At 38.9% G+C, this 13749-nt stretch overlaps 1 pseudogene; it reads left to right on the plus strand.

Annotated features, from left to right (window-relative positions):
* The first annotated feature begins 853 nt into the window (after positions 1-853).
* Positions 854-5872, plus strand: LOC118961332 (annotated as a pseudogene).
* The last annotated feature ends 7877 nt before the right edge of the window (positions 5873-13749 follow it).

The raw sequence follows: 13749 nt of genomic DNA on the forward strand, positions 1-13749 counted from the left end.
ATCATGGCCAAGAGTGGCCTAATAGCATTGTTTAATTCTCAAATATTAAAATGGCATACAAAGAACAGCATACAAAAAAACAAATGGATAGCATACGATCATAAATTAATTTTAGACTACACACGCTTACAAACAATTACAATGGCAAAGTCACAATAATCACAAGAATGGCTTCAGATCAAAGTCTACGTTGAGACCTACGAAAGAGCTGCTTGGTTAATCTATCAATTCAGTCACATTGGCTTGTTGAACATCGACATATTGTACAGCAAAGTAAATGGACAAACTTTATTTCGCGCTTACCGTACTACATGTAAAATAAGGCAAAACAAAACAGACAAATTGCTCTACGATTAGACAGGCCACTTGTTTCTATTTTCGATGCACCATCCTATTAAACTTATTAAATGAAGATACAATGTAGTAATCAATCAGTAACAAGGCCTATATATGGATGAAAGAAACAAAGATATTACACTGTGGTAGTAATACTGTCTTCTATTCGCCATTTCAGGGGCATTACAATGTAGCAGCAGGGCGCTCAGAGTGCGCTCTAGGCGTTCGTAAATTCAGAGCGTTTCGCTCTAAGTTCAGAGCGCACAATGGACGCTCTGGCAGGGGAGTAGGGTTGAACCGAGCGTTCTAGGCTCACAACGGCAGTCAAGCACGACTGGCTAAAGTTAGCTAGCTTGCTAGTAACTTCCAGAAAAAAATGAGAGAAACACTCAGTCTGACCATTTTACTCGCCCAGCAGAGCTGGTTAGGGGGTTTTCATGTTATCCAGAGCATTGGTGACTGTAACTGTGCTTTGGCAACAATTTAATTACGCTTTTTTCCCCGACGTTTAATGACACCGGCCATATTCAAAGCATGTTGATGGTCAGTTATCCTGCGCTCTGCCACGCTCAGACGGGAGTGCTCTGACATCGGAGTAGACAGCCAGAGCGAATTTACAAACGCTCCCTTAGATTGAAACACGTTGATGCTGATGTCGCAATCAAACCGCGACAGTTGCCCAGGGAACTTGTCAAACAAAACATTCCAGACATTTGAATGTAGAGCCGGCTAGAGGTGACTAGCTAGCTATTATTTGCTTCTCAGAAAAAAAGTGCATATTCCAGAAATATGTCGACCACTATGTATCCAACAGAAAGTATTTACAACCTTATTCCAAGGGAGGAGGTTAAAATAGAGAAACCACCAAGGTATGACTGCCTATAGCTAGCAAACGTAGCTAGCTAACAATGTAACTGTATGTAGGCTACATTGTAGCTAGCTAAACTTATTTGCACCGTACACAGCCGATGGCATTTTTACTGTACCAGCTAGCCACATATATTTATGTAGCCTATGTTTCTGTGTATTGGGAATGTATAGAGATACTTTGTTGCCACAACCTGCACAGTGAAAAAGACTGCACATTCTTCTGACTCATGCCATGTCCTGTAATAATCTATCAATCTTGTCTTTTTTATTCCATTGTCAAGGTATATGTCAAAGTTTAGGGCACAAGTTAAGCATGAGAAAATGCTGAATAAGCCTACCAACAAGACTATGGGACAAGTAAAAGTAGACTTGCCCTCTCCAGAGAAATATCTGCTCAAGCACTCCAAGGAACCCAAACTTCCTGAAAGTAAGCAATAGGATGAGATTACATCTCAATATCACTTTGTTTGGAGGTCATTTCCTAACTCTGTGTCTATGTTGTTATACCCTTAGAGCAACCATTTTCATATTTGGATTATGAGACTTTCAAAAAACCACAAATACCTGCCAAAGCAGACAACCCACTATGGGCATTCACACCAAAAAGGACTTTGTAAAGACAAACGCCTTTGAGAACATCATGGCAGTGCCAAAAAAGCCACAGCCTATCTATGCCGACACTAAAACTGGAGACAAACAGCTCCTGGAAAATTCAGGACTACTCCCAAAGTACATCAAGAAAAAGGTGAACTTATTACATATGCAAATAGTGTTTTTTCTTTGTCTGTCAAGCAGGTAGTGATTTGTCCAAGATTTTGATTGCTATTCAAGAAAGATACTTATATGCTTATTGCACAAAGACACTCAACCTATTTGAACTGAACTGAAGAGGAGCCCAACATAACTATTTTCCCATCCCCTCTCTAGGACTTTGGGAAGACCCCTGAGTACTTGCAGCATCGCACTGAGGAGGTGAGGAGGGCTCAGGATGAGTATGACAGCTTTGTCAAGGAACACATGAGACAGGGCACCATGAAACAGCTCTCTGAGGATGAGCGAAACAACATCCTACAGGTAAACCACTTAGGTCCTTAGAACCAAGCCAATAGAATCTGACCTAGAATTATTCATAAAGTTTCATTACATTCATGTATGTGTTTTAGTTGATTAGTCATTTAGATAAGATTCAATATTTGAACAATGTATCAAATGATAAATAGGCTTACAAAGCACTAGCATACATTCAAATTGAATGAAGGGTGTGAGAGGGGTAAGATTTGTGTCTGTTAATTTTTGGAACACGGATGGGCATTACGATTATTTAAACAAATATATATTTTATTTATGATGAAAAAAATAATAATTACGAAACATACAGATACAAACGACAACATACAGAAGCATACAAACATCCACAACATCACCCCTGCCCAGACCCACCTACTCACACCCCCATCTCCAGTGCATCATCACTCCGCCACATGGCCTCAAACTGCACCATTTTGTTTCTCTCCATCGCCCACTCACTTTCAACATTTGGATAATAAATAATTTGTATTTATTATGGATCCCCATTAGCTGCTGCCAAAACAGCAGCTACTCTTCTTGGGGTCCAGCAAAATTAAGCCAGTCTATACAATTTTAAAAACATTACAATACATTCACAGATTTCACAACACACTGTGTGCCCTCAGGCCCCTACTCCACCACTACCACATATCTACACTAATAAATCCATATGTACAGTGCCTTGCGAAAGTATTCGGCCCCCTTGAACTTTGCGAACTTTTGCCACATTTCAGGCTTCAAACATAAAGATATAAAACTGTATTTTTTTGTGAAGAATCAACAACAAGTGGGACACAATCATGAAGTGGAACGACATTTATTGGATATTTCAAACTTTTTTAACAAATCAAAAACTGAAAAATTGGGCGTGCAAAATTATTCAGCCCCCTTAAGTTAATACTTTGTAGCGCCACCTTTTGCTGCGATTACAGCTGTAAGTCGCTTGGGGTTATGTCTCTATCAGTTTTGCACATCGAGAGACTGAAATTTTTCCCATTCCTCCTTGCAAAACAGCTCGAGCTCAGTGAGGTTGGATGGAGAGCATTTGTGAACAGCAGTTTTCAGTTCTTTCCACAGATTCTCAATTGGATTCAGGTCTGGACTTTGACTTGGCCATTCTAAAACCTGGATATGTTTATTTTTGAACCATTCCATTGTAGATTTTGCTTTATGTTTTAGATCATTGTCTTGTTGGAAGACAAATCTCCGTCCCAGTCTCAGGTCTTTTGCAGACTCCATCAGGTTTTCTTCCAGAATGGTCCTGTATTTGGCTCCATCCATCTTCCCATCAATTTTAACCATCTTCCCTGTCCCTGCTGAAGAAAAGCAGGCCCAAACCATGATGCTGCCACCACCATGTTTGACAGTGGGGATGGTGTGTTCAGCTGTGTTGCTATTACGCCAAACATAACGTTTTGCATTGTTGCCAAAAAGTTCAATTTGGTTTCATCTGATCAGAGCACCTTCTTCCACATGTTTGGTGTGTCTCCCAGGTGGCTTGTGGCAAACTTTAAACGACACTTTTTATGGATATCTTTAAGAAATGGCTTTCTTCTTGCCACTCTTCCATAAAGGCCAGATTTGTGCAATATACGACTGATTTGTTGTCCTATGGACAGAGTCTCCCACCTCAGCTGTAGATCTCTGCAGTTCATCCAGAGTGATCATGGGCCTCTTGGCTGCATCTCTGATCAGTCTTCTCCTTGTATGAGCTGAAAGTTTAGAGGGACGGCCAGGTCTTGGTAGATTTGCAGTGGTCTGATACTCCTTCCATTTCAATATTATCGCTTGCACAGTGCTCCTTGGGATGTTTAAAGCTTGGGAAATCTTTTTGTATCCAAATCCGGCTTTAAACTTCTTCACAACAGTATCTCGGAACTGCCTGGTGTGTTCCTTGTTCTTCATGATGCTCTCTGCGCTTTTAACGGACCTCTGAGACTATCACAGTGCAGGTGCATTTATACGGAGACTTGATTACACACAGGTGGATTGTATTTATCATCATTAGTCATTTAGGTCAACATTGGATCATTCAGAGATCCTCACTGAACTTCTGGAGAGAGTTTGCTGCACTGAAAGTAAAGGGGCTGAATAATTTTGCACGCCCAATTTTCAGTTTTTGATTTGTTAAAAAAGTTTGAAATATCCAATAAATGTCGTTCCACTTCATGATTGTGTCCCACTTGTTGTTGATTCTTCACAAAAAAATACAGTTTTATATCTTTATGTTTTGAAGCCTGAAATGTGGCAAAAGGTCGCAAAGTTCAAAGGGGCCGAATACTTTCGCAAGGCACTGTATGTATAGTGTGTATGTTATCGTGTGTGTGTGCGCCAATGTTTGTGTTGCTTCACAGTCCCCACTGTTCCATAAGGTGTTTTTTAATCTGTTTTTTTAAATCTAATTGTACTACTTTGGTCAGTTACTTGATGTGGAATGGAGTTCCATGTAGTAATTTGTGTTAACGATGGAGGATTGGTTGATTTCCAGTTAAGTATACAAGGTATCTCACTGCACCCTCATATGCCATGTCTTGAAATATGCAGACAGACGGATTAAAAGTAAATGTACCTTGTAATACTTCTGACAGCCAGCTTTCTAACACCACCCATAACTTTTTGAGAAGGCATGTATTATTGAGTCACTGTTAGTTTTATACTTAAGACATGACTCTGCCACATTTCCTCCATCATGTGCTATTATCAGTTATTTAAGTCTTGGTTCCAGTAGTTTATCTTTTTTTCAAAGAGATTGTCAGTTGGATAGGCTCTCTGCAAGATTTATATATCTTACCTATCATATGAATATCCTTTTCTAACTCAAATATGGGTTCCCTCAAGATTGTCCAAAATATTTCAAAATTAAATTTCTTGGTATGAAACATTAAGTTGCATGTATTTGAAAAAATCTACATTGGTCAGTCCAAAATTGCTTTTCAATTCTGTCATGGAAATAAATGCATTTTCATATTACCATGTCATTTATGCCTTTAGTTTTCCATGTGGACCAATTTATTGTTAGATTGTTCCATAAGGTTGTGTTTTTAGGAAGTGATATTGGTTATTGTAGAATACGTTTCATTTTCTTCCATATTGTTATAGGTGTTCTTAACTATGAAGTTGTTAATGTTCTTAGCTTTATCCTTAGAAAATAGACACTTAAAACCACCCTCTAACTTAGGAAGATGTAAAACATTCATTTTATTCTACAAGTTTTATTTGCCCATATATAGTCTCTTATGGCCAAGTATACTTTTTTAAGCTGATCTTGGTGGGGTAATTAGTATTACAGAGAATAAATATTACGCTGACATACACAGCTCATTGATAATTAATTGTTCCTGAACAATAATGGAAAGATCATCTCTTAGCCTGTGTGATTGATGGATCATCATCTGTCCAGGGCTTGAAGATGAACTGGGGGGAGCTGCACCATCAGTACCAGGGACTCTCTGTTGTCACGGACACCACCCCTAAGAAGTACCGCAAGGAGCGTCTGGAGCTGGAGATGAAGCAGCTGGAGAGGGACATTGACCTCATCGAGAGATACAAGACTATATTCATCGCCAACAAACTAACACACGACACCTCTTTTCTTTAAGTGTCAAATGGCAAATACATTGTAAACAGATATTCAGTGAAGAAAAAAACTACTGCCCTAAATGCTAGATGTGAAATTGTCTGGAAAATAGTCATATAACTCTCATTACCCCTGTCTATGATTTCACTTTGTTTTGGAAAACTAAATAAACTCTGCACTATATTTTAAGATCTTTTGATGTTATTTAATCTCAAACACAACACGTCAGTATTTGATGTGCTGTTTTTGTTAATTTTTCATTCACTATGGTAAATGCGTTTTTGAAGGTCTGCTTATAAGCTGTTTAAAGGCTAGGGTCTATTTTTCTCCACTTCCTGTCTGACTGACGTGCCCAAAGTAAACTGCCTGTTACTCAGGCCCAGAAGCCAGCATATGCATACCATTGGATAGAAAAACACTTTGAAGTTTGTAGAAATGTTAAAATAATGTATGAGACTATAACACAATAGATATGGTAGGAGAAAATCCAAAGACAAAACAACCAGAATGTTGTTTTTTTTTGAGAGCCCATGCTCTTCCAATGGAACATAATAGGGTCTTATCCAAATCCAGCTCCCAGATTGCAATTTCTATGGCTTCCACTAGATGTCAACAGTCTTTGTTAAAGGTTTCAGGCTTGTATCTTTGAAAACGAGGAAGAATTCTGAGTTTTGGTACTGGGAGTCAGAGTTCGAAATCAGCGCTCAGCGAAGGGGACGTGCACCTGCTAATTTAGCTTTTCTATTGAACATACTTCTTTCCCTATGAAATATTATAGGTTTAATTACATTTTGGGGTACCTGAGGATTAAATGGAAACGTATTTTGACTTGTTTTAACAAAGTTTTGGATTCCTTTCTCTGCATGTTGAACGAGTGGATTACACAAATCGATGGCGCCAATTAAACTGACTTTTTGGGTTACAAAGAAGGATTTTATCTAACAAAACGGCCATGCATGTTGTAGCTGGGACTCTTTGAAGTGCATATCAGAGAAAGATTTTCAAAAGTAAGTGAATATTTAATTGCTATTTGTGATTTTATGAAGCCTGTGCTGATTAAAAAATATTTTGATGTGGGGCGCCGTCCTCAAACAATCGCATGGCATGCTTTCTCTGTAAAGCCTATTGTAAATCAGACAATGCAGTTAGATGAACAAGACACTTGAAGACACTTGTATGTACCTAAATGTTTAATATCCATAATTTTTATGATTATTAATTTGAATTGCACGCCCTCCAACTTCACCGGACGTTGTTGACGGCGGGACGCTGCCTAGCCGGCCTAGCCCTACTGTTACTACATGCTATGTTCATGATATAATCCTTAAAGTTCATTATACAAGAGCCTAAATGAGCAAATACTTATCTGGTGCTTTTCCAAATTTTCTTGACCCAAATTAGTGTATTTTCCTTTGTAGCAACTGTGCCTACAGGAAAACTACAGGATATCACATGCAGCTTATTATCCATCTCTGTGGATGTCTAATTGTGATATTTAGTGGTCTATTCAGAATGACTGTAATACAACAACCACCTGTTTTTAGTCACACTAATGACTTCAATATGACCACACAGCATGCTTGTCTTGATGGCTAGTTTAGAGTTTCAGCCTAAAATTGCACCAGGAATCTTTCCTTAAAAAGTGAAAAAGGTAAGGGACAGAATAAGAAAGTAAAGTTATCATTTAACATGATTAACTTCAGAACTAAGCTTTTTTGGAACACCACATCACTATTGTCTTGAATGTCATTTTTAACGAAAATACCTATTTTCTTCCTTTAGTGGTTTGTGAGGTTCTGTGTTATACACTATAGCCCTTACCATATCATATGTGATGGAATAGTATTTGCTGTTGGCTTGTGTGGGTATACAGTATGTTGTTATGCAACATAGCTGACTTGAGACATTGTTAACAGTTTCAGGGCCATGGGCCTTTCTCGTGATGGAAAAATACAGAATAACATGAAGACAGGAAATGTGCAATGAGTTGTGGGGGGACATTCAGAACATAGTGTTGCGAGAACAAACGGTATTTTGTTAGATAACAGGAGCCAGGTGTGAGAACTGTATTGAGCATAGATATTCTACACAACTACAACGACTGACCGCTGAAGCACCCGGGGGCTTGGACCAGCTTGTGCGCCAACAATCAACAATAGGTTGGGTGCCCAGTCTCTACTCTGACAGGCCGGCTCAGAAGCAGGAACTACCTTTAACAGAATGTGACTGCAGAACGGGTGTTGTATGTGAGGATGAGGGCTGTAGTAGATATCTCAGATAGGGGGGGAGTGAGGCCTAAGAGGGTTTTATAAATAAGCATCAACCAGTGGGTCTTGCGACGGGTATACAGAGATGACCAGTTTACAGAGGAGTATAGACTGCAATGATGTGTCCTATAAGGAGCATTGGTGGCAAATCTGATGGCCAAATGGTAAAGAACATTTAGCCGCTCGAGAGCACCCCTTACCTGCTGATCTATAAATTATCCATAATCTAACATGGGTAGGATGGTCATCTGAATCAGGGTTAGTTTGGCAGCTGGGGTGAAAGAGGAGCGATTACGATAGAGGAAACCAAGTCCAGATGTAACTTTAGCCTTCAGCTTTGATATGTGCTGAGAGAAGGACAGTGCCATACTAGCCATACTACCAAGTACTTCTACGAGGTGACTACCTCAAGCTCCAAACCCTCGGAGCTAGTAATACCACCTATGGGGAAAGGGCATTCTTCTTACAATTACCACATTACCTTTGTTTTGGAGGTGTTCAGAACAATGTTAACACATCTTATGGCTTGGGGCAGTATTTTGACATCTGGATGAGAAGCGTGCCCAAAGTAAACTGCCTGTTACTCAGGCCCAGAAGCTAGGATATGATATGGTAGATTTGGATAGAAAACAACGTTTCCAAAACTGTTAAAATAATGTCAGTTTCCCATAGACTGCCTATACAGATTCCAATGACTTAGAACTCAAATTGCACTTCCTATGGCTTCCACTAGATGTCAACAGTCTTCAAAATTGTTTCAGGCTTGTATTCTGAAAAATGAAGGAGTAAGACCAGTCTGAATGAGTGGAAACTGCTGTGTCCCAGAGGTTTTTCATGCGTGCGACCGAGAGCACGCCTTTCTTGTTTACCTTTTATTTTGACAAAGCTTTTGTCCAGTTGAAATGTTATTGATTATTATGACTAAAAACAATCTGTGGATTGATTATAAACATCGTTTGACATATTTCTACGAACTTTACTGATACTTTTTGGATTTTTTGTCTGCCTGTTGTGACTGCCTTTGAGCCTGTGGATTACTGAACAAAAGGTTTTAGATATAAGAGGGACTTTATCGAACAAAACTAACATGTATTGAGTAAATGGGAGTCTTGTGAGTGCAACCATACAAACATCATCAAAGGTAAGTGATTAATTTTATTGCTATTTCTGACTTTTGTGGCTACTATTACTTGGCTGGTAACTGTTTGTAATGATTTGTCTGCTGGGAGCTGTCCTCAAATTATCTCATGGTTTGCTTTCGCCATAAAGCCTTTTTGAAATCTGACACAGCGGCTGGATTAACAAAAAGTTCATATTTTTTAACACCTTGTATGTTTTATGAATTTGTGATATGAGTATATCTGTTTTTGAATTTGGCGCTCTGCAATTTCACTGGATGTTGGTCAGGTGGGATGCTACCGTCCCTAGAGAAGTTAATAACCTCTTAAGGTATAGGGGCAGCATTTTCACTTTTGGATAAATAGCGTGCCCAATTTCAACTTCCTGCTACTCATGCCAGGAATATAAAATATGCATATTATTAGTAGATGTAGATAGAAAACACTCTGACGTTTCTAAAACTGTTTGAATCATGTCTGTGAGTATAACAGAACTTATGGAGCAGGCAAAACCCCGAGGACTAACTGTTCAGATTTTTTATTTTTTTTGCCTCTGACTGTTCCCTGAGTTGTCTTTGCCTAGGGATATTCATAGGAACCTGTTTTCAGTTCCTACCGCTTCCACTGGATGTCACCAGTCTTTAGAATTTGGTCGAGGTTATTCATTTGTGCAACGAAGAAGAAGCACATCCTGGAACAACGTTACACTATTGAGAGTTGCGCAAGACGTAAAAGGAGCATGGTTTGTTTACTTCCTGTTTTGAACACAGATAGCCTCGTCTACAATTTGATCGATTATTAACGTTTAAAAATACCTAAAGTTGTATTACAAAAGTAGTTTGAAGTATTTTGGCAAAGTTTATAGGCAACTTTTGAAATGTTTTTTAGTGACGTTGCGTTTTTTTGGCAGCTGTTTTTTTCTGGATCAAACGCGTCAAATAAATGGACATTTGGATACATATGGACGGAATTAATCGAACAAAAGGACCAATTGTGATTTATGGGACATATTGGAGTGCCAACAAAAGAAGCTCATCAAAGGTAATGCATGTTTTATATTTATTTCAGTGTTTTGTGTTGCGCCTGCAGGGTTGAAATATGCTACTCTCTTTGTTGACATTGTGCTATATAGATAATAGCTTCTTATGCTTTCGCCGAAATTTTTTTTTTAAATCTGATATGTTGGCTTTATTCACAACGAGCTTTAATTGAGTATCTTACATGTGTGATTTAATGAAAGTTTGATTTTTATATCATTTTTTGAATTTGCCGTGCTGCATTTTCCCTGTTTTATTTCAAGTGGGACGCAGTTAAAGAAGAAAGGGTCTAAGCCATTTGACCCAGATGTTTTTTGGGGGTCAAGTTTAAAGTAACTAACTTTGGCCTTCCGGATAGCCTGAGTGCACGTAGTTCTAATTTACCTGAACGATAGTCAGTCAGCCCGAGTATGCGTGTGCCGAGCCTTTCGCAAAATGCAATTCTTGAGTTGGATCTCTGCAAGATCATGGTCGAACCAGGGGCTAAACCTGTTTTTAATCCTAGTTTTCTTTATGGGGGCGTGTTTGCCAACAATACCACTGAAAATATCATAAAAGAGACTCTACACCATTTTACAGAGGCAAGTTCATGAAGGAAGGCCTGCTCATTAAAAGTTGGCCAACATCCAGTGAAATTGCAGAGCGCCAAATTCAAAAACAGAAATACTCATTATAAAAATGCAAAAAGTGTTATATAAAAAAAAGTGTTAAATATTCTAAATGTGTTATACGTAGGTTTAAAGATTAACTTCTTGTGAATCCAACCATGGTGTCAGATTTCAAAAAGGCTTTACGGTGAAAGCATACCATGCGATTATTTGAGAACATTGCCCAGCAGACAAATCTATACAAACAGTAAACCGCCAAGTAGAAGAGTTACACAACACAGAAATAGAGATAAAATTAATAATTTACCTTTGATGATCTTCATATGGTTGCACTCAGAAGACATTAATTTACTCAATAAATGTTTGTTTTGTTCGATAAAGTCTCTCTTTATATCCAAAAATCTCAGTTTTGTTTCTCTCGTTTTCTTCAGTAATCCACAGGCTCAATCGCAGTTACAACAGGCAGACCAAAAAATCCAAATTGTATCCATAAAGTTCATAGAAACATGTCAAACGATGCTGAATTTTTTTGCCTAAATAATCGATAATATTCCATCGGACAATAGCGTCGTCAATATAAAAGGTAAACAAGAAAGGTGCGCTCTCAGGAGTGCGCATGAAAAAGCTCTTTGACACTTTAGGGTCTAGTCATCCAGACTGGTCTTACTCCCTCATTTTTCAGAATTCAAGCCTGAAACCATTTCTAAAGACTGTTGACATCTAGTGGAAGGCATAGGAACTGCAATTTGAGTCCTAAGTCAATGGATACTGTAATGGCATTGAATAGAAAAACTACAAAAAGTATAAATCCTACTACCTGGATGGATTTTTCGCAGATTTTCGCCTGCCAAATCAGTTCTGTTACATTCACAGACAATATTTTTAACTGTTTTGGAAACTTTGGAGTGTATCTATCCAAATCTACGAATTATATACATATCTTAGCTTCTGGGCCTGAGTAGCAGGCAATTTAATTTGGGCACACTTTTCATCCAAAATTCTGAATGCTGCCCCCTACCCTAGTGAAGTTAATGCTTAACCCCTGCAAATCAAATTGTTTGGGGACAGACTTGGAGACAACAGAGCACTGAATGAAATCCTTGGTAAAGATTGCCACTCGCCGACCTTTGGAAGATCTGTCTTGTCAGAAAAGGTTATAACCAGAAAGGTTAGCATCAGTATTCAAAACACTCTTCCTTAAAAACCCCTTTGGGATAGGGGGCGGTATTTTGACGTGCGGATGAAAAGCGTGCCCAAAGTAAACTGCCTGCTACTCAGGCCCAGAAGCTAGGATATGCATATAATTGGTAGGTTTGGATAGAAAACACTCTAAAGTTTCTAAAACGGTTAAAACTTCTTGCGGATCATTGGGATGCTAGCGTCCCATCTGGCCAACATCCGGTGAAATTTCAGAGCGCGAAATTCAAATTAAATATTTAACTTTCATGAAATCACAAGTGCAACACATCAAAATAAAGCTTAACTTGTTGTTAATCCAGCCGCCATGTCAAATTTCAAAAGGCTTTACGGTGAAAGCAAACCATGCTATTATCTGAGGACAGCGCCCAGCACACAAATGCATAACAAATCATTTTCAACCAGGGAGTTGCGACATGAAAGTCAGAAATAGCTATATTATATATGCCTTATCTTTGAAGATCTTCTTCTGTTGGCACTCCAAAAGGTCCCAGTTACAATGTTCCTTTTGTTCGATAAAGTCCTTCTTTAAATCCATAAAAACTCAGTTTAGCTGGCGCGCTTCAGTCCATAATCTTCTCGGTTTCTCTCCTTCAAAGTGCATACTAAATGAATCCCAAACGTTTCCAATAAACTGATCCAAACAAGTCAATCAACGTTTATAATCAAACTTAGGTACCCTAATATGCAAATAAACGATCAAATTTAAGACGGAGAATCGTTATTGTCTTTACCGGAGATAAACAAAAAGAACGCACTCTCTCGGCAATGCGCTTGGAAACACTACTGCCAAAATGGGAGCCACTTAGAAAAACTACAACTTCTCCCTAATTTTTCCAAAAACCAGCCTGAAACTCTTTCTAAAGACTGTTGACATCTAGTGGAAGCCCTAGGAACTGCATTCTGGGACAATTTCCCCCTATTATAAAAGTGCCAGCCATTGAAATCAGTGGTATGCTGAATTTTTTTATTTTATGGTTTGTCCTCGGGGTTTCGCCTGCCATTTCAGTTAGTTAAACTAATGTCGCAGACATTAGTTTAAATTACAAGGTTAGTTGGTTCAGCCACAGAAAAAGTGAGCAACCTTCCCGATAGCCAGGATTGGCTGAGATAACAAGTGGGCTGGACATGCCGAGAGATGACCATATAGCCCGCGTCTGTCTATTGGAGCTGGTCAGTATGTTTAGGTAACATAGGCGGCTTTTAAAAGAATCACGTACTATAACTGCATAAACCTAATGTCAAGTTAAAGTGTACTGTTAGCTAGCTAACATTAGCTGGCTAGCTAGCTAACGTTATACGTATGCTCTCCATTTTCTGGAGGACCGAGTTTTTAAATCAGTGGAATTCGAGTATGATATTAAGAACAAATTCTTCCCCCCCCGTCGGGGAATTGAATCCCGGTGCTTGCAATATGGAAGACTGTCAAATGCTTCTCAAAGATGCCATCTGGTGGTCAAACTAGCAATATCTTGGCTGACAAATAGATAACGTGCCACAGAATGCTGCAGCAGCCTGCAAGGTGTGCCACTGTATGACGCAACTTTTAAAGGTCAAACCACTGTGTCAGTCCCGGACTGAAATTCCTACCATGTCTCTGACCCATTAATCATGAATTCCCTGTTTTGGAAACGTTAGAGTGTTTTCTATCATAAGCTGTCAATTATATGC

This window comes from Oncorhynchus mykiss, unplaced genomic scaffold (genome assembly GCF_013265735.2).
Source record: "Oncorhynchus mykiss isolate Arlee unplaced genomic scaffold, USDA_OmykA_1.1 un_scaffold_674, whole genome shotgun sequence".
Taxonomy (NCBI): domain Eukaryota; kingdom Metazoa; phylum Chordata; class Actinopteri; order Salmoniformes; family Salmonidae; genus Oncorhynchus; species Oncorhynchus mykiss.